Source organism: Oncorhynchus mykiss, chromosome 2, assembly GCF_057628025.1.
Source record: "Oncorhynchus mykiss isolate SJ-2025 chromosome 2, ASM5762802v1, whole genome shotgun sequence".
In the NCBI taxonomy this organism is placed as follows: Eukaryota; Metazoa; Chordata; class Actinopteri; order Salmoniformes; family Salmonidae; genus Oncorhynchus; species Oncorhynchus mykiss.
Window position 1 is genome coordinate 83,492,790 of NC_143023.1, and position 22,356 is coordinate 83,515,145.

Here is a 22,356-nt window from a genome sequence, read left to right on the forward strand (position 1 = left end):
TTTTATATCTTTATGTTTGAAGCCTGAAATGTGGCAAAAGGTCGCAAAGTTCAAGGGGGCTGAATACTTTCGCAAGGCACTGTATATCGACATAACCTGAAAGGCTGCACAGCAAGGAAGAAGTCACTGCTCCAAAACCGCCATAAAAAAGCCAGACTACGGTTTACAACTGCACATGGGGACAAAGATTGTACTTTAGGGAGAAATGTCCTCTGGTCTGATGAAACAAAAATAGAACTGTTTGGCCATAATGACCATTGTTATCTTTGGAGGAAAAAGAGGGAGGGTTGCAAGCCGAAGAACACCATCCCAACCGTAAAGCACGGGGGTGGCTGCATCATGTTGTGGTGGTGCTTTGCTGCAGGAGGGACTGGTGCACTTCACAAAATAGATGGCATCATGAGGAAAGAAAATGATGTGGATATATTGAAGCAACATCTCAAGACATCAGTCAGGAAGTTAAAGCTTGGTCGCAAATGGATCTTCCAAATGGACAATGATCCCAAGCATACTTCCAATGTTGAGGCAAAATGGCTTAAGGACAACAGTCAAGGTATTGGAGTGGCCATCACAAAGCCCTGACCTCAATCCTATAGAAAATTTGTGGGCAGAACTGAAAAAGCGTGTGCGAGCAATGAGGCCTACAAACCTGACTCAGTTACACCAGCTCTATGAGGAGGAATGGGCCAAAATTCACCCAACTTATTGTGGGAAGCTTGAGGAAGGCTACCGAAACGTATTACCCAAGTTAAACAATTTAAAGGCAATGCTACCAAATGCTGATTGAGTGTATGTAAACTTCTGTATGTAAACTTCCCACTGGGAATGTGATGAAAGAAATAAAAGCTGAAATAAATCATTCTCTCTACTATTATTCTATTTCACATTCTTAAAATAAAGTGGCGATCCTAACTGACCTAAGACAGGGAATTTTGACTAGGATTAAATGTCAGGAATTGTGAATCATTGAGGTTAATGGTATTTGCCTAAGGTGTATGTGAAACTTCCGACTTCAACTGTAGCTCTGAAGGTTTAGAGCTCTTGTTAGCTTCAAGATGTAACTCTTTTTTTATTATCCTATCTTTTGGAATGTAAAATTGTCTGAAGGCTTTACATGCATGACTCACACGTAAGATGACTGTGTCTGGCTCCTTTCACATGTGAATTGTCTCGTATTGTCTACTGAGTGCATACAATAGTGGGTACAGTATAATTAATTAATTGTATGTTGTATTTGAATACCTCATGGTATCTCTATTCAACTCTTATGTTTTTCCCTCTTCAACTGACAGAAGTTCCAGAGTTTTCCTTCAATGGGAGGAGCCATGTCCAGTACCAGGTGGGCTGGTCACTCCCCGCTCGTCACACCAGCTTTCAGCTCCAGGTGCGAACCCACACCCCCAGCGGTGTCCTCCTCAGCCTCCTCTCGCAGGAGCAGAATGAATACTTACGTCTGGAGGTGAGTCTTGTATTTGTTATGGATCCACATTAGCTGCTGCCAAGGGTCCAGCAACATAAGACAGTTTAAAATACTACATGACGTCACATTTCATAACACCTTACCCAACACATTCAGTGTGTTCCCTCAGGCCACCACTCCACCACAACATATATTTACAATACAACACCCATGTGCACGTTTGTGTAGAGTGCGTGTCTTATCATGTGCCTGTGTGTGTCTCTTCACAGTCCCTGCTGTTCCATCAGGTGTAACTTTATTTGGTTTTTTAAAATCTGATTCTACTGCTTGCCTGAATTACTTGGCTCTATGTAGTACTGTGACACTTCCATAGTCTGTTCTTGACTTGGGGAATGTGAAGAGACCTTTGGTGGCATGTTTTGTGGGGTATGCATGGTGGTTTTTATTTATTTTTTATTTAACCTTTATTTAACCAGGTAGGCTAGTTGAGAACAAGTTCTCATCTACAATTGCGACCTGGCCAAGATAAAGCAAAGCAGTGTGACACAGACAACAACACAGAGTTACACATGGAGTAAACAATAAACAAGCCAATAACACAGTAGAAAAAATAGTCTATATACAGGGTTTGCAAAAGGTATGGGGAGGTAGGCAATACATAAGCCATAGGAGTGAATAATTACAATTTAGCAGATTAACCCTGGAGTGATAAATGAGCATATGATGATGTGCAAGTAGAGATACTGGTGTGCAGAAAAGTAAATAAAATAAAAACAGTATGGGGATGAGGTAGGTAGATTGGGTGGGCAATTTACAGATGGACTATGTACAGCTGCAGCAATCGGTAAGCTACTCAGATAGCTGATGTTTAAAGTTGGTGAGGGAAATAAGTCTCCAACTTCAGCGATTTTTGCAGTTCGTTCCAGTCACTGGCAGCAGAGAACTGGAAGGAAAGGCGGCCAAATGAGGTGTTGGCTTTGGTGATGATCAGTGAGATATACCTGCTGGAACGTGTGCTACGGGTGGGTGTTGTTATCGTGACCAGTGAACTGAGATAAGGCAGAGCTTTACCTAGCATAGACTTATAGATAACCTGAATATGGCGATGAATATGTAGCGAGGGCCAGCCGACTAGAGCATACAGGTCGCAGTGGTGGGTGGTATAAGGTGATTTGGTAACAAAACGGATGGCACTGTGATAGACTGTATCCAGTTTGCTGAGTAGAGTATTGGAAGCTATTTTGTAGATGACATCACCAAAGTCGAGGATCGGTAGGATAGTCAGTTTTACCAGGGTAAGTTTGGCGGCATGAGTGAAGAAGGCTTTGTTGCAAAATAGAAAGCCGATTCTAGAATTGATTTTGGATTGGAGATGTTTAATATGAGTCTGGAAGGAGAGTTTACAGTCTAACCAGACACCTAGGTATTTATAGTTGTCCACATATTCTAGGTCGGAACCGTCCAGGGTGGTGATGTTAGTTGGGTGGGCGGGTGCGGGCAGCGAACAGTTGAAAAGCATGCATTTGGTTTTACGAGCGTTTTAAGAGCAGTTGGAGGCCACGGAATGAGTGTTGTATGGCATTGAAGCTCGTTTGGAGGTTAGTTAGCACAGTGTCCAAGGAAGGGCCAGAAGTATACAGAATGGTGTCGTCTGCGTAGAGGTGGATCAGGGAATCGCCCGCAGCAAGAGCGACATCATTGATATATACAGAGAAAAGAGTCTGCCCGAGAATTGAACTCTAAGGTCCGGACAACATGCCCTCCGATTTGACACACTGAACTCTGTCTACAAAGTAGTTGGTGAAGCAGTCATTAGAAAAACCAAGGCTATTGAGTCTGCCGATAAGAATATGGTTGACAGAGTCGAAAGCCTTGGCCAGGTCGATGAAGACGGCTGCACAGTACTGTCTTTTATCGATGGCGGTTATGATATCGTTTATTACCTTGAGCGTGGCTGAGGTGAACCCGTGACCGGCTCGGAAACTGGATGGCACAGCGGAGAAGGTACGGTGGGATTCGAAATGGTCAGTGATCTGTTTATTAACCTCTTTGTGATAGGGGGCAGCATTTTCACTTTTGGATAAATAGTGTGCCCAATTTCAACTTCCTGCTACTCTTGCCAAGAATATAAGATATGTATATTATTAGTTGATATATTTTTCATTTATCACAGATGGACACACTCTGAAAACCTGGACTACAGTTCAGTCGTGTGGTCAGGTGCCGCAAAACCCCAAGGAATTATTTTTATTTTGAGGTCACTGTCTATTCATTGAGTTTCATTGGGAAACAAGATTTCTAAGGCACTTGTTTGCAGTTCCTACCGCTTCCACTGGATGTCACAAGTCTTTGGAAATTGGTTGAGGTTATTCCTTTGTGTAATGAAGAAGTACGGCCATCTTGGATCAGGGTAACGTTATGTGTACTGTTTGAGAGTTGCGCAAGACTAGAAAAGTAGCGTTAGTTTGTGATCCTCCTGTATTGAAAACAGATAGACCCGTCTTCAATTTGATCGATTATTAACGTTTAAAAATACCTAAAGTTGTATTACAAAAGTAGTTTGAAATGTTTTGGCAAAGTTTACAGGTAACTTTTGAGATATTTTGTAGTGACGTTGCGCAAATTGGAAGCTGTTTATTTCTGGATCAAACGCGCCAAATAAATTGACATTTGGATATATATCAACGGAATTAATCGAACAAAAGGACCATTTGTGATGTTTATGGGACATATTGGAGTACCATCAAAAGAAGTTTGTCAAAGGTAAGGCATGATTTATATTTTATTTCTACGTTTTGTGTGGTTTACTGTTGTGCTATCATCAGATAATAGCTTCTTATGCTTTCGCCGAAAAGCCTTTTTGAAATCTGACATGTTGGCTGGATTCACAACGAGTGTAGCTTTAATTTGGTTTCTTACATGTGTGATTTAATGAAAGTTTGAATTTTATAGTATTTTATTTTAATTTGGCGCTCTGCATTTTCCCTGGCAATTGGCCAGGTGGGACATTTGCGTCCCGCCTATCCCAGAGAGGCTTTCGAAGACTTCAGACAGGCAGGGCATGATGGAAATAGGTCTATAACAGTTTGGCTCTGGGGTGTCACCCCGTTCGAAGAGTGGGATGACCGCGGCAGCTTTCCAATCTTTAGGGACCTCGGATGATACGAAAGAGAGTTTGAACAGGCTGATAATAGGGGTTGCAACAATGACGGCTGATAATTTTAGAAAGAGAGGGTCCAGATTGTCTAGCCCAGCTGATTTGTACAGGTCCAGGTTTTGCAGCTCTTTCAGAACATCTGCTATCTGGATTTGGGTGAAGGAGAAGCTGGGGAGGCTTGGTTGAGTAGCTGCTGGGGGGGGGGCTGTTGGCCGGGGTTGGAGTAGCCAGGAGGAAGGCATGGCCAGCCGCTACCCTCTTGCAGCTCCCCCCTTACTTTGTGCAATTTCCGCCTGAAGACACACCCAAATCTAACAGCCGGTAGCTCAGGCACAGAACCAAGGATATGCATATTCTTGGTACCATTTGAAAGAAAACACACTGAAGTTTGTGTAAATGTGAATTCAATGTAGGAGAATAACACACAATAGATCTGGTTTAGATACAAAAATAAAAAAAATATGTTTTTTTTCATTGTTTTATCTTTAAAATGAACAAGATTAAAACAAGCATTCAGATAGGATGATGGGGACAATTTCAGTGAAAAATATGAGGGCAACAGTACTTGTGCAAAGTTTCAGAATGATAACTTCCAAAATGAGTGTGCTACATGACATTTATCATGAAGTCCCCCAGGTGTCCCACACAAGTAGCCCAAATGTACCCAAGTGGCCAAATTGGTATAAGTATACATTTTGAAACAAATAACTATATACAAAATACCAAAATGGTATTCTAACACACCCCCCCCCCAAAAAAAATTTTAGAAAAATAAATGAAAAAATAAATAAATGGGAAAAAAAAGAATTATTGATTAAAAAATATGAAAAAATATATATACATTTACAAAATAAAATGGGTAACTATTTACACACTTTCAATATTTGGAAGACCCTCAGTCCTCTATCAAATCTATTTATATAGCCCCAGCCTAAAACCCCAAACAGCAAGCAATGCAGGTGTAGAAGCACGGTGGCTAGGAAAAAGTCCCTAGAGAGGCAAAAACCTAGGAAGAAACCTAGAGAGGAACCAGGTTATGAGGGGTGGCCAGTCCTCTTCTGAGATCACAGTGGTTGTAGAGGGTGCAACAGGACAGCACCTCAAGTAAAAATGAACAGTTTAGGGTTCCAGGGTAGCCGCAGGCAGAACAGTTGAAACTGGAACAGCGGCAAGGCCAGGTGGACTGGGGACAGCAAGGAGTCATCATGCCAGGTAGTCCTGACGCATGGTCCTAGGGCTCAGGTCCTCCTCCGAGAGAAAGAGAATTAGAGCGAGCATACTTAAATTCACACAGGACACTGGATAAGACTCCCATTCGGAGTCAGTGTCACTGTGAAAGAAAATGTTCAGTTAGAATAGTTTCACATATGAGGCCTGTATCAACAGGTATAATAAACAGATGTATATAGAGAGTTGAAGGTTGAATATATTATTATTACCTGCTAGAACTACTGTCTCTTTTATATTATGACAGACCAGCTAGATCTACTGTCTTTATTATATTACAACAGACCAGCTGTATCTACTGTCTCCATTTCACTTTGGCCATTGATGTGGTCCTGCCCTCTCCTCAACAGCCTCAAATAGGCTATTTCATGTGGGTTGGGGTGGGGCGGCAGACACATGCATCTCACATTTCATGACATTAAATGTTTATATATGGCTTCTAAAATAAAATAAATAAAAAATCACAATTAATATTTTATATTATTAATTTCAAACAAGGGCATTAGCATGATAAGAACTTACCAGTCCAAAACGATGTCCTCTCCCGTTCAAAAATGATTCCTCCACAATCGCTAAATGAAGTGTCCTACAAGAATCTCTGTCTCACCTTCCCAATCAATTTATTATAAAGTTGTGTGTACATCTGTATATCTAGACTTGACTTAGTCGCCATAATGATTGCTATATAAACAGCTGAATCTGCGCGTTCACCAAACAATGCAATGCATAATATGTGTGTTCTCCTTCCGGCATGAAAATTCAATAGCGCATGACTCTCTTTACGCTGGAGCTTACTACATGGGTTGGTCTTGCAACACATAAACATGGCGTATTGCCGTTTAGCTCAGCTCATTGGCTATCTACCCAGCTAGATTTCAAGACGATCAGTGGTCATTGGATTAAAAGACAGTCAATCAACGAAACAGCGGGCAAATCATTGGTGCACAATGATGTCATTACTTGTTGTCTTCAAATCGGTTTCTTTCAGTCAATACATCCCACGAAATGGCCCATCAGGTTTGATTGTGTTACAAACAAACCAGTTGATTGCAATGAAACCAAACATGACTGGAAAAGTCACGTTCTGTGTGGGTGATTTACCTGGAATGTGTCGTCGAAAATGGAATGAGACGGAATTCACTACACAAGCGGTTCACAAAATGTTTCGTGTTAGGCTATAAAAACGGATTTTATCAACAAAAGATCATTCATTGTGTAACAATGATCATTGGAATTGCAAACAGGCGAAGATCGTCAAAGGTAAACTATTTATTTTATTGCAGTTTGTGATTTTGTTATGCCTGTGCTGGTTGAAATAGTTGTTTTTTATGGGGCTCTATGCTCAGATAACCGCATCGTATTCTTTCGCAGTAAATCCTTTTTTGAATCTGACAACGCAGTTGGATTAGCAAGATTCTAGGCTTTCGATACATGTGAGAAACTTGTATTTTCATGAATGTTTAATATGACTATTTATGTAGCGATCACCGTATGTTGTGGAATTTCAGCCCGCTAGCGGATTCCGTGCACAGAGAGCTTAAGAAATGCTTATTGAAATGTTCGATTATCATGGATTTATCGGTGTGACCGTGTTACCTAGCCTCAATACAGTGGGCAGCTGGGAGGAGGTGCTCTTGTTCTCTGTTACGTTCCCCAGTTTCTGTGTTGTAGTTTGTATTTTAGTGTGTGTTTCAGGAGATGGCTTCTTGAATTCTCCCCAAGCAGCTGATTGGTCAGCCCCATTGATGATTGGAGTTGACCCCGCCCCCTCGTCAAGATACAGCTGTATCCGATTAGACTCCTTCTGAAGCTATATAAAAGCCAGTGTTCTGTCCAGGAAAAATATAATTGCTGGGAGGTCATTGTTGAAAGATGATTGCTGAGAGAGGAGTTTTATGGCTGAGGGTTATATCATGTTGGTTGTTGCTAACAGGGTTATTATGTTCTATGTTAGTTGTTGTTGGGAGCAGCTTTGGTATGTGCTGTGTTTCCTGCTTTGTCAGAGCTTCTTTAATGTCCTGAGTTAGTTTTTTCTCAGTTTTTGTTGTGAAGTTTGTATTGTATTTCATTTGTTCCCAGGGGGAAGGGGAAGGCACCTAGGAAGTGCTTAGGCAAGAGGCCCGCGGGCATACATATACCCGTAGTATATTCACTGTCTAGGCACACTAGGTACGACCTGGGCGGACCACCCACTGTATTTTGGTTAGGCCACCAGGTGGTGCTAAATTAGGTGTGTAGTGGGTAGGCAGGTAAGGTAGTAGAGGGGGCTTTGAGATTTACTTTCTTTGCTTTGGTTCCGTCCAGCCCCGTTTCCCCATATTACCGTGTGACGGAATAAATTCCTAGTAAACGGTAAATTCTCTGCCTTTTGTCATCCTTACTATCACCTACAGTCCATACCTCTTTCACTTCACGGAGAGTTGAGTTGTAGCAGGGTGTTGCATTCCCTCTTCATAGAGGCGTGCGTAACATTCTCCATGGACTTTACAGTGCCCCAAAACTTTTTGGAGTTAGAGCTACAGGATGAACATTTCTGCTTGAAAAAGCTAGCCTTGACTGACTGCGTGTATTGGTTCCTGACTTCCCTGAGCAGTTGCATATTGCGGGGACTATTCGATGCTATTGCAGTCCGCCACAGGATGTTTTTGTGCTGGTCAAGGGCAGTCAGGTCTGGAGTGGATTTATCAGTGGTGACCGTGTTACCTAGCCTCAGTGCAGTGGGCAGCTGTGAGGAGGTGCTCTTGTTCTCTGTTGCGCTCCCCAGTTTCTGTGTTGTAGTTTGTATTTTAGTGTTCATAGTTCTGCATTTTGGGGATTTATTTTGAACGGGGCATGTTTATGCAAGATGGTGAGGAAATTACTTTTAAAGAATGACCAGGCATCCTCGACTGACGGGATGAGGTCAATATCCTTCCAGGATACCCGGGCCAGGTCGATTAGAAAGGCCTGCTCGCAGAAGTGTTTTAGGGAGCGTTTGACAGTGATGAGGGGTGGTCGTTTGACCGCGGATACAGGCAATGAGTCAGTTATTGCTGAAATCCTGATTGAAAACAGCGGTGTATTTGGAGGGCAAGTTGGTCAGGAGAATGTCTATGAGGGTGCCCATGTTTATGGATTTAGGGTTGTACCTGGTGGGTTCCTTGATGATTTGTGTGAGATTGAGGGCATATAGCTTAGATTGTAGGACTGCCGGGGTGTTAAGCATATCCCGGTTTAGGTCACCTAACAGAACGAACTCTGAGGCTAGATGCGGGGCAATCAATTCACAAATGGTGTCTAGGGCACAGCTGGGAGCAGAGGGGGGTCAATAGCAGGCGGCAACAGTGAGAGACTTATTTCTGGGGAGATTAATTTTTAAGAATAGAAGGTCGAACTGTTTGGGTATAGACCTGGAAAGTATGACAGCACTTTGCAGGCTATCTCTGCAATAGATTGCAACTCCTCCCCCTTTGGCAGTTCTATCTTGACGGAAAATATTGTAGTTGGGTATGGAAATCTCAGAATTTTTTGTGGCCTTCCTAAGCTAGGATTCAGACACGGCAAGGACATCAGGGTTGGCGGAGTGTGCTAAAACAGTGAGTAAAACAAAGTTAGGGAGGAGGCTTCTGATGTTGACATGAATGAAAACAAGGCTTTTTTGATCACAGAAGTCAACAAATGAGGGTGCCTGGGGACACGCAGGGCCTGGGTTTACCTTCACATCACCCGAGGAACAGAGGAGGAGTAGGATGAAGGTACGGCTAAAGACTATCAAAACTGGTCGCCTACAGCTTTGGGGACAAAGAATAAAAGGAGCAGATTTATGGGTGTGGTAGAATAGATTCAGGGCATAATGTGCAGACGGGTATGGTGGGGTGCGGGTACAGCGGAGGTAAGCCCAGACACTGAGTGATGATGGGAGGTTGTATCTCTGGACATGCTGGTTATAATGGGTGAGGTCACTGCATGTGTGGGAGGTGGGACAAAGGGGAGGTATCAGAGGTATGATGAGTGGAACTAGGGGCTCCATTGTAAACTAAAGCAATGATAACTAACCTAAACAACAATATACAAGGCATATTGACATTTGAGAGAGACATACAGCTAGGCCTAAAGTAGTCGCAGGTGTTGATTGGGAGAGCTAGCTAGACAACGGGTGAGACAACAGCTGATCAGCTAAAACAACAACAGGTAAAATGGTGATGACTGGGCAGAGAGGGTCGGTTAACTACACACAGAGCCTGAGTTCCTGGCTGGGGCCGACCAGATAAACAAAAAATAAACAGAATGGAGTACCGTGATTAATTGACAGTCCAGCAGGAATCAGCTAAGTGATCATAGGGGGCAGCAATAGATGGAACAGGGAAGCCGCGGAAGTAGTCGCTACTACGCTTTAACGCGGGCAACACCGAGTTTAAAGTTAGTAGCCCGGGGCTAGTAGAAGCGTCTGCTCCGACGTCCGACGGAGGCCGGTTGAAGGCACAGCGGATGGAGTATTCGTCGGCAGACCAGTCGTGGTGGTGCGGCGGGGCGCCGTGTCGACAAAGGTTCCAAGCCAGATGGCGAAAGAGGTGTTGTAGTAATTTAGTTTGCTAGCCGGGAGATCAGCCTGGCTCATGGCTAAACTGGTGCTAGTTTCGGGGCAGGGGCGTTAGCCACTAAAGCCACTCGGAAGCAGCGGTGATCCGGTGCCAAGGTGCAGAGCTTACAGCAAGGATCTGGTGGAGTAGTGGGTTCTACCCGTGTTTGGGTGGAGTCCGGGTGAACAACTGAGCAGGCCGGGAGTTGGGCTACGTTGTAGTAGAGAGACAGTCCGATACTGGTGGGCTGGCGAGTATTATACTGTGTAGAAGGTAAAGGCCGCTAGCAGTGGCTAACAATAAATAAATAGCTTGTAGCTAATTAGCTGGTTAGCTTCTGATGGCTAGGTGGTTCTTGCTTTAAAGGTCTAAAAATGTAAAATAATAGTGGTTCCGTATCTCACTGGGTGAGGCAGCTTACCGGAAGGTATAATTTAATTGAAATGGAAAAGAGATTGAAAATAAAATTTAAATATATACATATATAAAAGGCTTTACTCAAGGCCAGTGACATGTCATTAGTAAAGATTTTTAAAAGGGGCCTAGACAGCTGCCCTGGGGAATTCCTAATTCTACCTGTATTATGTTTGAGAGGCTTCCATTAAAGAACACACATTAAAGAACACCCTCTGTGATCTGTTAGACAGGCAACTCTTTATCCACAATATAGCAGGGGGTGTAAAGCTATAACACATACGTTTTTCCTATGATCGATAATGTCAAAAGCTGCACTGAAGTCAAACGAAAGAGCTCCCACAATCGTTTTATCATCAATTTCTCTCAGCCAGTCATCAATAATTTGTGTAAGTGCTGTGCTTGTTGAATGTTCTTCAACAAGCATTAGTTAGATTGCACACAGGTGGACATTATTTAGGTGTCGCATGATCTTTCACATGATCTCAGTATATATACACCTGTTCTGAAAGGCCCCAGAGTCTGCAACACCACTAAGCAAGGGGTACCACCAAGCAAGCGGCACCATGAAGACCAAGGAGCTCGCCAAACAGTACAGATCAGGGTTGGGTTATAAAAAAATATCCAAAACTTTGAACAGCCCACAGAGCACTATTAAATCCATTATTACAAAATGGAAAGAATATGGCACCACAACAAACCTGCCAAGAGGGACGCCCACCAAAACTCACGGACCAGGCAAGGAGGGCATTAATCAGAGAAACAACAAAGAGAGCAAAGATAACCTTGAAGGAGCTGCAAATGTCCACAGCGGAGATTAGAGTATCTGTCCATGGGACCACTTTTCTGTAAACCCCAGCTCTGTAAGCCGTACACTCCACAGAGCAGGGCTTTACAGAAGTGTGGCCAGAAAAAAAACATTGCTTAAAGAAAGAAATATGCAAACACATTTGGTGTTCGCCAAAAAGCATGTGGGAGACTCCCTAAACATATGGAAGACGGTACTCTGGTCAGATGAGACCAAAATTTAGTTTTTTTGCCGTCAAGAAAAATGCAGTGTATTTTGCAAACCCAACACCATCCCCACAGTAAATTATGGTGGTGGCAACATCATGCTGTGGGGATGTTTTTCATCGGCAGGGACTGGGAAACTGGTCAGAATTGAAGAAATGATGGATGGCGCTAAATACAAATTCTTGAGGGAAAACTGTTTCAGTCTTCCAGAGATTTGAAACTGGGATGGAGGTTCACCTTCCAGCAGGACAATGACCCTAAGCATACTGCTATAGCAACACTCAAGTGGTTTAAGGGGAAACATTTAAATGTCTTGGAATGCCCTAGTCAAAGCCCAAACCTCAATCCAATTGAGAATCTGTGCTATGACTTAAAGATTGCTGTACACCAGCAGAACCCATCCAACTTGAAGGAGCTGGAACAGTTTTGCCTTGAACAATGTGCAAAAATCGCAGTGGCTAGATGTGCCAAGCTTACAGAGACATACCCCAAGAGACGTGCAGCTGTAATTGCTGCAAAAGGTGCATCTTCAAAGTAGTAGGCATGTTGTTTAAATCAAATGATACAACCCCCCCCCCCCCCCCAAAAAAAAAAAAAAAAACTAAAATAATAATAATTCCAAGTTTTAAGACAACAAAATAGGAAAAATGCCAAGGGGGGTGAATACTTTCGCAAGCCACTGTATCTGGTCAAACTAAAAAAAAATGTTTTCAATAGTTTCCTAAGGGTTGGTAACAGCCTGATTGGTCTGCTATTTGAACCAGTAACGGGGGCTTTACTATTCTTTGGTAGCAGAATTAATTTAGTTTCTCTCCAGGCCTGAGGGCACACAGTTTCTAGGAGGCTTAGATTAAAGAAATGGCAAATAGGACTGGCAATATCATCGGCTATTACTCTCAGTAATTTTCCATCCAAATTGTCAGACCCTGGTGGCTTGTCATTGTTGACAGACAACGATATTTTTTTCACTTCTTCCACACTCACTTTACAGAATTGAAAAATTACAGTTCTTTCATAATTTGATCAGTTATACTTGGATGTTTAGTGTCAGCGTTTTGTTGCTGGCACGCCATGCCTATGTTAGCTAATCTTGCCAATGAGAAAATAATTAAAGTAGTTTAGTGATGAATGAGCCATCTGATTCAATGAATGATGGAGCTGAGTTTACCTTTTTGCCCAACATTCTTTGTAATTTATCTTTGTTTCATAGTGTAGTTTCTTTTTATTCAGTTTAGTCACGTGATTTCTCAATTTGCAATGTGTATGGTTTTTTAAATTATTTATTATTTCACGTTTATTTAACAAGGTAGGCCATTTGAGAACAAGTTCTCATTTACAACTGCGACGTGGCCAAGATAAAGCAAAGCAATGCGACACAAACAACGCAGAGTTACACATGGAATAAACAAACATACAGTCAATAACACAATAGAAACGTCTATATACAGTGTGTGCAAATGAGGTAAGATTAGGGAGTTAAGGCAATAAATAGGCCGTAGTGGCGAAGTAATTACAATTAGCAATTAAACACTGGAGTGATAGATGTGCAGAAGTTGAATGTGCAAGTAGAGATACTGGGGTGCTATTTTGTCAATTACATCGCCGAAGTCCAGGATCGGTAGGATAGTCAGTTTAACGAGGGTATGTTTGGCAGCATGAGTGAAGGATGCTTTATAGGAAGAAGGAAGCCGATTCTTGATTACATTTTTGATTGGAGATGCTTAATGTGAGTCTAGAAGGAGAGTTTACAGTCTAACCAGACATCTAGGTATTTGTAGTTGTCCACATATCCTAAGTCAGAACTGTCCAGAGTAGTGATGCTGGACGGGCAGGCAGGTGCGGGCAGCGATCGGTTGAAGAGCATGCATTTAGTTTTACTTGCATTTAAGAGCAGTTGGAGGCCATGGAAGGAGAGTTGTATGTCATTGAAGTTCGTCTGGAGGTTAGTTAACACAGTGTCCAAAGAAGGGCAAGAAGTATACAGAATGGTGTCGTCTGCGTAAAGGTGGATCAGAGAATCACCAGCAGCAAGAGTGACATCATTGATGTATCCAGAGAAAAGAGTCGGCCTGAGAATTGAACCCTGTGGCACCCCCATAGAGATTGCCAGAGGTCCGGACAACAGGCCCTCTGATTTGACACACTGAACTCTGTCTGAGAAGTAGTTGGTGAACCAGGTGAGGCAGTCATTTGAGAGATCAAGGCTGTTGAGTCTGCCGATAAGAATGTGGTGATTGACAGAGTGCAAAGCCTTGGCCAGGTTGATGAATACGGGTGCACAGTATTGTCTTTTATCAATGGCGGTTATGACATCGTTTAGGACCTTGAGTGTGGTTGAGGTGCACCCATGACCAGCTCGGAAACCAGATTGCATAGCGGAGAAGGTACGGTTGGATTCGAAATTGGATTCGAAATGGTCGGTGATCTGTTTGTTAACTTGGCTTTCAAAGACCTTAGGGGTAGGATAGATATAGGTCTGTAACAGTTTGGGTCTAGAGTATCTCCCTCTTTCCAATCTTTGGGGATCTCAGATGATACGAAAGAGAGGTATGAACAGGCTAGTAATAGGGGTTGCAACAATTGCGGCGGATAATTTTAGAAAGAGAGGGTCCAGATTGTCTAGCCCAGCTGATTTGTAGGGGTCCAGATTTTGCAGCTCTTTCAGAACATCAGCTATCTGTATTTGGGTGAAGGATAAATGGGGGAGGCTTGGGCAAGTTGCTAGTGGGGGGTGCAGAGCTGTTGACCGGGGTAGGGGTAGCCAGGTGGAAATCATGGCCAGCCGTAGAAAAATGCTTATTGAAATTCTCAATTATTGTGGATTTATCGGTGGTGACAGTGTTTCCTAGCCTCAGTGCAGTGGGTAGTTGAGAGGAACTTGACTAGGGTTGCACATTTTGGGGAATATTCAGAGGTGGAAACCTTCCATGGGAATTAACAGGAATATATATGGGAATTAACAGGAATATATATGGGAATTAACTGAAATATATGCACATTAATATTAATACCATTTAAATGTAGATGTTTTTTGCATTGGATATATACCACATCATATGGACACAGAAACAAAAACCTTTTACCTTATAATAAGTAGACATAATTGCAAATGATGAAATCCTTCCAATAGAAATAAAATCGTAACTAAATAGTTTTAAAATAAATAAATAATTAAATGAGTTGACTTTTCACATGGGATTAATTCACTGAACAACAAAAGAAAGGGAATATTGAATGGTTCCCAATGATCCATCGCATCTCTCAAATGTTTTCAACATACATCTGTAAAATGATAACTATAGCTTTAGTCTAGAAACTATCTTCCTCTCAGCCTTCCATGTCTTCTCCCTGGACCTCCTCAATGTCCACCTCTTGAACATCAGACTCTGAGGCCTCATCTTCAGTGTCACTTTCCAACCGTTTTGAGGATAGCTCGTTGTCAGGCTCACAAATCCTCAAATTTGCACAGATGGTCACCAATTTTTCAACCCTTGTATTGGTCAGCAGGTTAAATGCTTAAGTGTGTGTGTTCCCAAACAAGGACCAGTTGCGCTCTGAGGCGGCAGATGTTGGTGGGATTTGGAGGATGATGGAGGCAACAGGGGAAACAGCCTCAGATCCACAAAGTCCCTTCCACCAGGTGGCTGATGAGATGTGTTGGCACGACTGCCATATTGCATCTCCATCCCAAAGCCCTTGCTTGGAAGTGTACTTCGCTAGACTGCCAAGAACCGTGCCCTCATCCAGGCCAAGGTGGCGAGACACTGCTCTTGCCAGGATACTTGGGGTACAACGTGGGCTTCAGGCAGAAGTCTTCATGCTTTTTGATGTATTTCAGAACTGAAGTTTCCTCTGCTTGGAGCAATTGTGAAGTGAGCAGGGCAGAACGGATTTCTCTTACATCTGCAAGCAGAGTCTGGACATCAGACAGGATGGCATTGTCTCACTCAATCCGTGCAATGGCTAATGCTATAGGTTTCAGGCTGGGATATGGCCATTTCTTGGAGAGACTCTCCCCTCCAGGAGACTGTCAAACATGATGACAACACCACCTCAACGGGTGTTGCTGGGCAGCTTCAATGTGTTGCTTTTATTCTTCTCACTTTGCTTGGTGAGATAGATTGCTGTTATAACTTGATGACCCTTCACATACCTAACCATTTCCTTGTAGAGTGTATCCATTGTTTTCAGTACCATTTTTTTTATTTAACCAGGCAAGTCAGTTAAGACAGATTTCTACCTTGTCAGCTCGGGGATTCGATCTAGCAACCTTTCGGTTACTGGCCCAACGCTCTAACCACCTGCCGCCCCAAATGTCTGAGGAGCAGATTCAATGCACGAGCAGCACAGCCAATGGGTGTGATGTGAGGGTAGGACTCCTCCACTTTAGACCAATCAGCCTTCATGTTCGCAGCAGTGCAAATACCTTCTGTGGTCCAAGGTCATTGATGACTGCCTTCAGCTTATCTGCAATGTAGAGACAGGTGTGTCCCTTGTGTCTGTGCTCTTATAGAAGATGATGGAGATGATGTAGTTAATTATTCCGTGCCTACGAACATTTGACCACCCATCAGAGATGATTGCAATACAGTCTGCTTTCTCTATCATTTCCTTGACATTCACCTGAACTCTGTTGAACTCTGCATCTAGCAAATGAGTAGATAAAGCATATCTGGTTGGAGGGGTGTATGCTGGGCGAAGAACATTCAGAAATCTCATCCAATACACATTGCCTGTGAGCATCAGAGGTGAACCAGTTGCATACACAGCTCAAGCAAGACATTCATCAACATTTCTCTGACTACGTTCCGGCGGCAGGGTAGCCTAGTGGTTAGAGCGACCGGAAGGTTGCAAGTTCAAACCCCCGAGCTGACAAGGTGTCTGTCAAGGACAATCTGTCGTTCTGCTCCTGAACAGGCAGTTAACCCACTGTTCCTAGGCCGTCATTGAAAATAAGAATTTGTTCTTAAATGACTTGCCTAGTTAAATAAAGGTAAAAGAAACTTCTGATTCCAGGAGGACCATGAGCTGTTGCTATCGATAAGGTGTCTGATTCATCATTTTCACTTCGAATAGAAGTGAAGAAGAGGGACTATTGTCAGAGGCTGCTTGTAGCTGCAGTGAAATGTCTCCACACAACAGATAGTACCCGTGGCTTGTTGTGACCGCTGAGGGAACTTTATGGTCTCCTGACCCCTCCTGTCTCAGCCTCCAGTATTTATGCTGCAGTAGTTTATGTGTCGGGGGGCTAGGGTCAGTTTGTTATATCTGGAGTACTTCTCCTGTCCTATTCGGTGTCCTGTGTGAATCTAAGTGTGCGTTCTCTAATTCTCTCCTTCTCTCTTTCTCTCTCTCGGAGGACCTGAGCCCTAGGACCATGCCCCAGGACTACCTGACATGATGACTCCTTGTTGTCCCCAGTCCACCTGGCTGTGCTGCTGCTCCAGTTTCAACTGTTCTGCCTTATTATTATTCGACCATGCTGGTCATTTATGAACATTTGAACATCTTGGCCATGTTCTGTTATAATCTCCACCCGGCACAGCCAGAAGAGGACTGGCCATCCCACATATGCTCTCTCTAATTCTCTCATTCTTTCTCTCTCTCGGAGGACCTGAGCCCTAGGACCATGCCCCAGGAATACCTGACATGATGACTCCTTGCTGTCCCCAGTCCACCTGACTGTGCTGCCGCTCCAGTTTCAACTGTTCTGCCTTATTATTATTCGACCAAGCTGGTCATTTATGAACATCTGAACATCTTGGCCATGTTCTGTTATAATTTCCACCTGGCACAGCCAGAAGAGGACTGGCCACCCCACATAGCCTGGTTCCTCTCTAGGTTTCTTCCTAGGTTTTGGCCTTTCTAGGGAGTTTTTCCTAGCCACCGTGCTTCTACACCTGCATTGCTTGCTGTTTGGGGTTTTAGGCTGGGTTTCTGTACAGCACTTTGAGATATCAGCTGATGTACAAAGGGCTATATAAATAAATTTGATTTGATTTGATGTATGCACTTGGCCAGATGATTCTGCATCTTTGTAACATTCTTCACATATGATTTGGCACAGTATTTGCAAATGCACACAACATTGTCTTATACATTAGCTGCTGTGAAATGTCTCCACATATCATAAAGTTCCCAGATTAGAAAAAAATTGTTAAAAAAAACTAATACAATTCCATGTACAGACAAATAGTTAAGCAGTTAGATTAAACAACTCCTTTGTAAGATAAATGTTTTAACATGAAACATGTATGGAAACAGGTGAATTAACACTCCCCAGTTAGCCTAGGACCATGCCCCAGGACTACCTGACATGATGACTCCTTGTTGTCCCCAGTCCACCTGGCTGTGCTGCTGCTCCAGTTTCAACTGTTCTGCCTTATTATTATTCGACCATGCTGGTCATTTATGAACATTTGAACATCTTGGCCATGTTCTGTTATAATCTCCACCCGGCACAGCCAGAAGAGGACTGGCCATCCCACATATGCTCTCTCTAATTCTCTCATTCTTTCTCTCTCTCGGAGGACCTGAGCCCTAGGACCATGCCCCAGGAATACCTGACATGATGACTCCTTGCTGTCCCCAGTCCACCTGACTGTGCTGCTGCTCCAGTTTCAACTGTTCTGCCTTATTATTATTCGACCAAGCTGGTCATTTATGAACATCTGAACATCTTGGCCATGTTCTGTTATAATTTCCACCTGGCACAGCCAGAAGAGGACTGGCCACCCCACATAGCCTGGTTCCTCTCTAGGTTTCTTCCTAGGTTTTGGCCTTTCTAGGGAGTTTTTCCTAGCCACCGTGCTTCTACACCTGCATTGCTTGCTGTTTGGGGTTTTAGGCTGGGTTTCTGTACAGCACTTTGAGATATCAGCTGATGTACGAAGGGCTATATAAATACATTTGATTTGATTTGATGTATGCACTTGGCCAGATGATTCTGCATCTTTGTAACATTCTTCACATATGATTTGGCACAGTATTTGCAAATGCACACAACATTGTCTTATACATTAGCTGCTGTGAAATGTCTCCACATATCATAAAGTTCCCAGATTAGAAAAAAATTGTTAAAAAAAAACTAATACAATTCCATGTACAGACAAATAGTTAAGCAGTTAGATTAAACAACTCCTTTGTAAGATAAATGTTTTAACATGAAACATGTATGGAAACAGGTGAATTAACACTCCCCAGTTAGCCTAGGACCATGCCCCAGGACTACCTGACATGATGACTCCTTGTTGTCCCCAGTCCACCTGGCTGTGCTGCTGCTCCAGTTTCAACTGTTCTGCCTTATTATTATTCGACCATGCTGGTCATTTATGAACATTTGAACATCTTGGCCATGTTCTGTTATAATCTCCACCCGGCACAGCCAGAAGAGGACTGGCCATCCCACATATGCTCTCTCTAATTCTCTCTTTCTTTCTCTCTCTCGGAGGACCTGAGCCCTAGGACCATGCCCCAGGAATACCTGACATGATGACTCCTTGCTGTCCCCAGTCCACCTGACTGTGCTGCTGCTCCAGTTTCAACTGTTCTGCCTTATTATTATTCGACCAAGCTGGTCATTTATGAACATCTGAACATCTTGGCCATGTTCTGTTATAATTTCCACCTGGCACAGCCAGAAGAGGACTGGCCACCCCACATAGCCTGGTTCCTCTCTAGGTTTCTTCCTAGGTTTTGGCCTTTCTAGGGAGTTTTTCCTAGCCACCGTGCTTCTACACCTGCATTGCTTGCTGTTTGGGGTTTTAGGCTGGGTTTCTGTACAGCACTTTGAGATATCAGCTGATGTACGAAGGGCTATATAAATAAATTTGATTTGATTTGATGTATGCACTTGGCCAGATGATTCTGCATCTTTGTAACATTCTTCACATATGATTTGGCACAGTATTTGCAAATGCACACAACATTGTCTTATACATTAGCTGCTGTGAAATGTCTCCACATATCATAAAGTTCCCAGATTAGAAAAAAATTGTAAAAAAAAAAACTAATACAATTCCATGTACAGACAAATAGTTAAGCAGTTAGATTAAACAACTCCTTTGTAAGATAAATGTTTTAACATGAAACATGTATGGAAACAGGTGAATTAACACTCCCCAGTTAGCAGGCTCAAGCAAGCTAAAACCCACATGGTAGCAAAAACGAACTAGCAGAAATTGTTAACAAGTTAGAAATTATTATAACCCAAAACTTACCAGAAAACATGTAGTCCTTGGCTCAGACAGTGTAGTAGTGTGGTCTTAATAATAGCATTTCAGTGTGCAATAGCTTGACAATCAGCTGTACATGTATGTGCAGAGCATGGAAGTGCACCGTGTACACAGAGGGTTGCAATTCCATTGAATTTGGGATAGTTTAACCAAAACAAGACCTAGAATTGCCTTGTGTATCCCACAAAAAAGTTTCACTGTTATAAGCTAACTTTTTTTTTTTATGAATTAAAGCAAAATTCCCCAAATTACAGGGCTTAACTTCCCATGGAAAATTCTGGAAATTTACCGGAAAGTTTCCGACCCTTTTCAACCGTAGGCTTGACTTCTTAACAGTAGAGTGAGTAATAGCAGGCTTGGAATACAGGGTGGGTACTATATGTATGTTCGGAGTGTATTTATATTGCCTTAGGGTTGTTTTGAGATGTGCCTATGGAACATTACAGAACAGTTTTCAGGGTTATTTCAGTGTCTAGTGTCTACTGTCTCGTGATAAGCACATCTCTCCTTCAGTATTAGGGTATAGGAAAGTGGGTAGCTGTTATTAGTTGGACGTAAGAGCTGTCTTCAGTGGAAAGAGCCAATTTTGTCTTTTGTCCTTCAAGCTATTATTGAGAGCTTTTTCAGTGGATTGCTCGAATTGTGTACCCTGTTTGAACTGGAAAACATGAAGTGGCATTTTCAATCAATGTAACTTACCTTTAGTGTCTGCTTCTTCATAAGGCTCTTCTCTGTCTGGCTTTGCCAGGAAAATAGAACACATTTTCTGAGTGTGAATGCCATTTCTGTGGAGATAGGATGTTGGGGTTCAATGGTTGTAGGAGCTTTTGGCCTCTGAGTGACAGTGTGTCCACAACACCTGGCAGGAGACTGCTCGGCTAGCGTCTGTCACGCAAGAACACCTACCCAAACAGGTCAGCTGTTTCCATGGCTCTATCCTACTATTGCTTCCTCGTGACAAACATATCTCTCCAACAGCTTGTTGGTGTCAGAGAGAGCACCAACATGCAGTCTCACTGCTATAGCACTGCTATTGCTCCTCTTGGAATATCTGAGTCAGAGTAGCAGCAACCCCCCTCTACCCTTCTCTGCCTACCAGCCCCATATATCAAAACATTGGGACTATAAGGTTATGTCTGCAAAATAATGATTCTGAGATAATTGGCTTTAAAGTTCCGAACCGTAATTGGTTTGAATGGAGTCAGCAATGTTTGTCTTGTATTCTTTTGAACTTAACAACATGAATTTGGGTATTTAGAGTACTATATAGGTAGAGATCATTGAACAGAAGAAGGCTATATGAATAATAACATTTTGACAAAAATGTATTTATCTTTGAGTCGGCGAACTGTTTAAAAACGCTAGTTTTCTGGCAAAAGCAGCATACTCTGTCTGAAGCATTTGTTTAGGAAAGCATCAGTGCTCTCTGATAGACACTTGAGTGTAGATCCTGACAACAAGACCAATTTACATGGCTGTCTCTCAGAACCTCAGCCTGCTTGCTCTGATGGGTAAGAAGGGGTGGAAATGGAGGATGACGCTCATGCTGAATGAATAACTAGACATTAACAAGGTTACCGGGGACTGTCGAGTTTTAGGTCTCTGAAACATTTTCTCATTCCTGTTGATGTGTCTTTATCTTTACATAATGGCATCCTTCAACGTGTTTTTATAACCCACAGGGTTGCTTTATTTTGTTGAGTGTTAGTGTAAAGGTGTAAATCAATGCTTATAACCCTCATCGCTTATTAAGAGGCTTTTTATTTATTTTCCTAGCTGGTGTTTTATAAGTCAAATAGTAAGGTTTTACTCAATAAAATATTGGCAGTTTTTCCTTTGCAGTGAAATGTTTGCATGGTTGGATTCTGTTCAAAGTTGGGATCGATTGAGTTCATTGTCTTTTGTTTGCTTAGGCTGCCCGGGGGGGGTCCATAGGGGTGCGGGGGAATAGAATGTTGGCATTATGATCTGATGACAATGCTGAGGGAGCAATAGTTAAAACAAGCTGTGCTATATTGCTGCATATATTAAAACACAGTATTGAATTATCTCTGCTCCACAGTTTCCAATTAGGGGATGGACATGTACAAACTGCAGTTGAAGCAGCCAGCAGCCCCCCTCAGCCCTATTTCCAGTGCAGAGTGTTTGCTCAGCCTTAGCTGCTGTGGATAATTGTTGTCTGTGATATTCTCCCTCTGGACTAAATTAATTGATGTCCGTGGCAGTTTTGTGAAGCATGATCAAATACAATGGGTTTAATTGAAAATAGAAAATAGAAAATTGCCTTCTTAATTGTACATTGCCATTTTTGAACTGCATGTTTTAAAGGCG

The 22,356-nt window shown here is 42.7% G+C and overlaps 1 pseudogene across 1 annotated transcript in view; it reads left to right on the forward strand.

Moving 5' to 3' along the window:
- The window catches only part of LOC110502224 (neural-cadherin-like), a 105,921-nt pseudogene that overhangs the window by 71,980 nt on the left and 11,585 nt on the right, over positions 1–22,356 (forward strand). Inside the window, exon 28 of the transcript XR_016490523.1 lies at positions 1,293–1,459. The product of XR_016490523.1 is annotated as a neural-cadherin-like (transcript). The remainder of the gene's footprint in view (positions 1–1,292; positions 1,460–22,356) is intronic.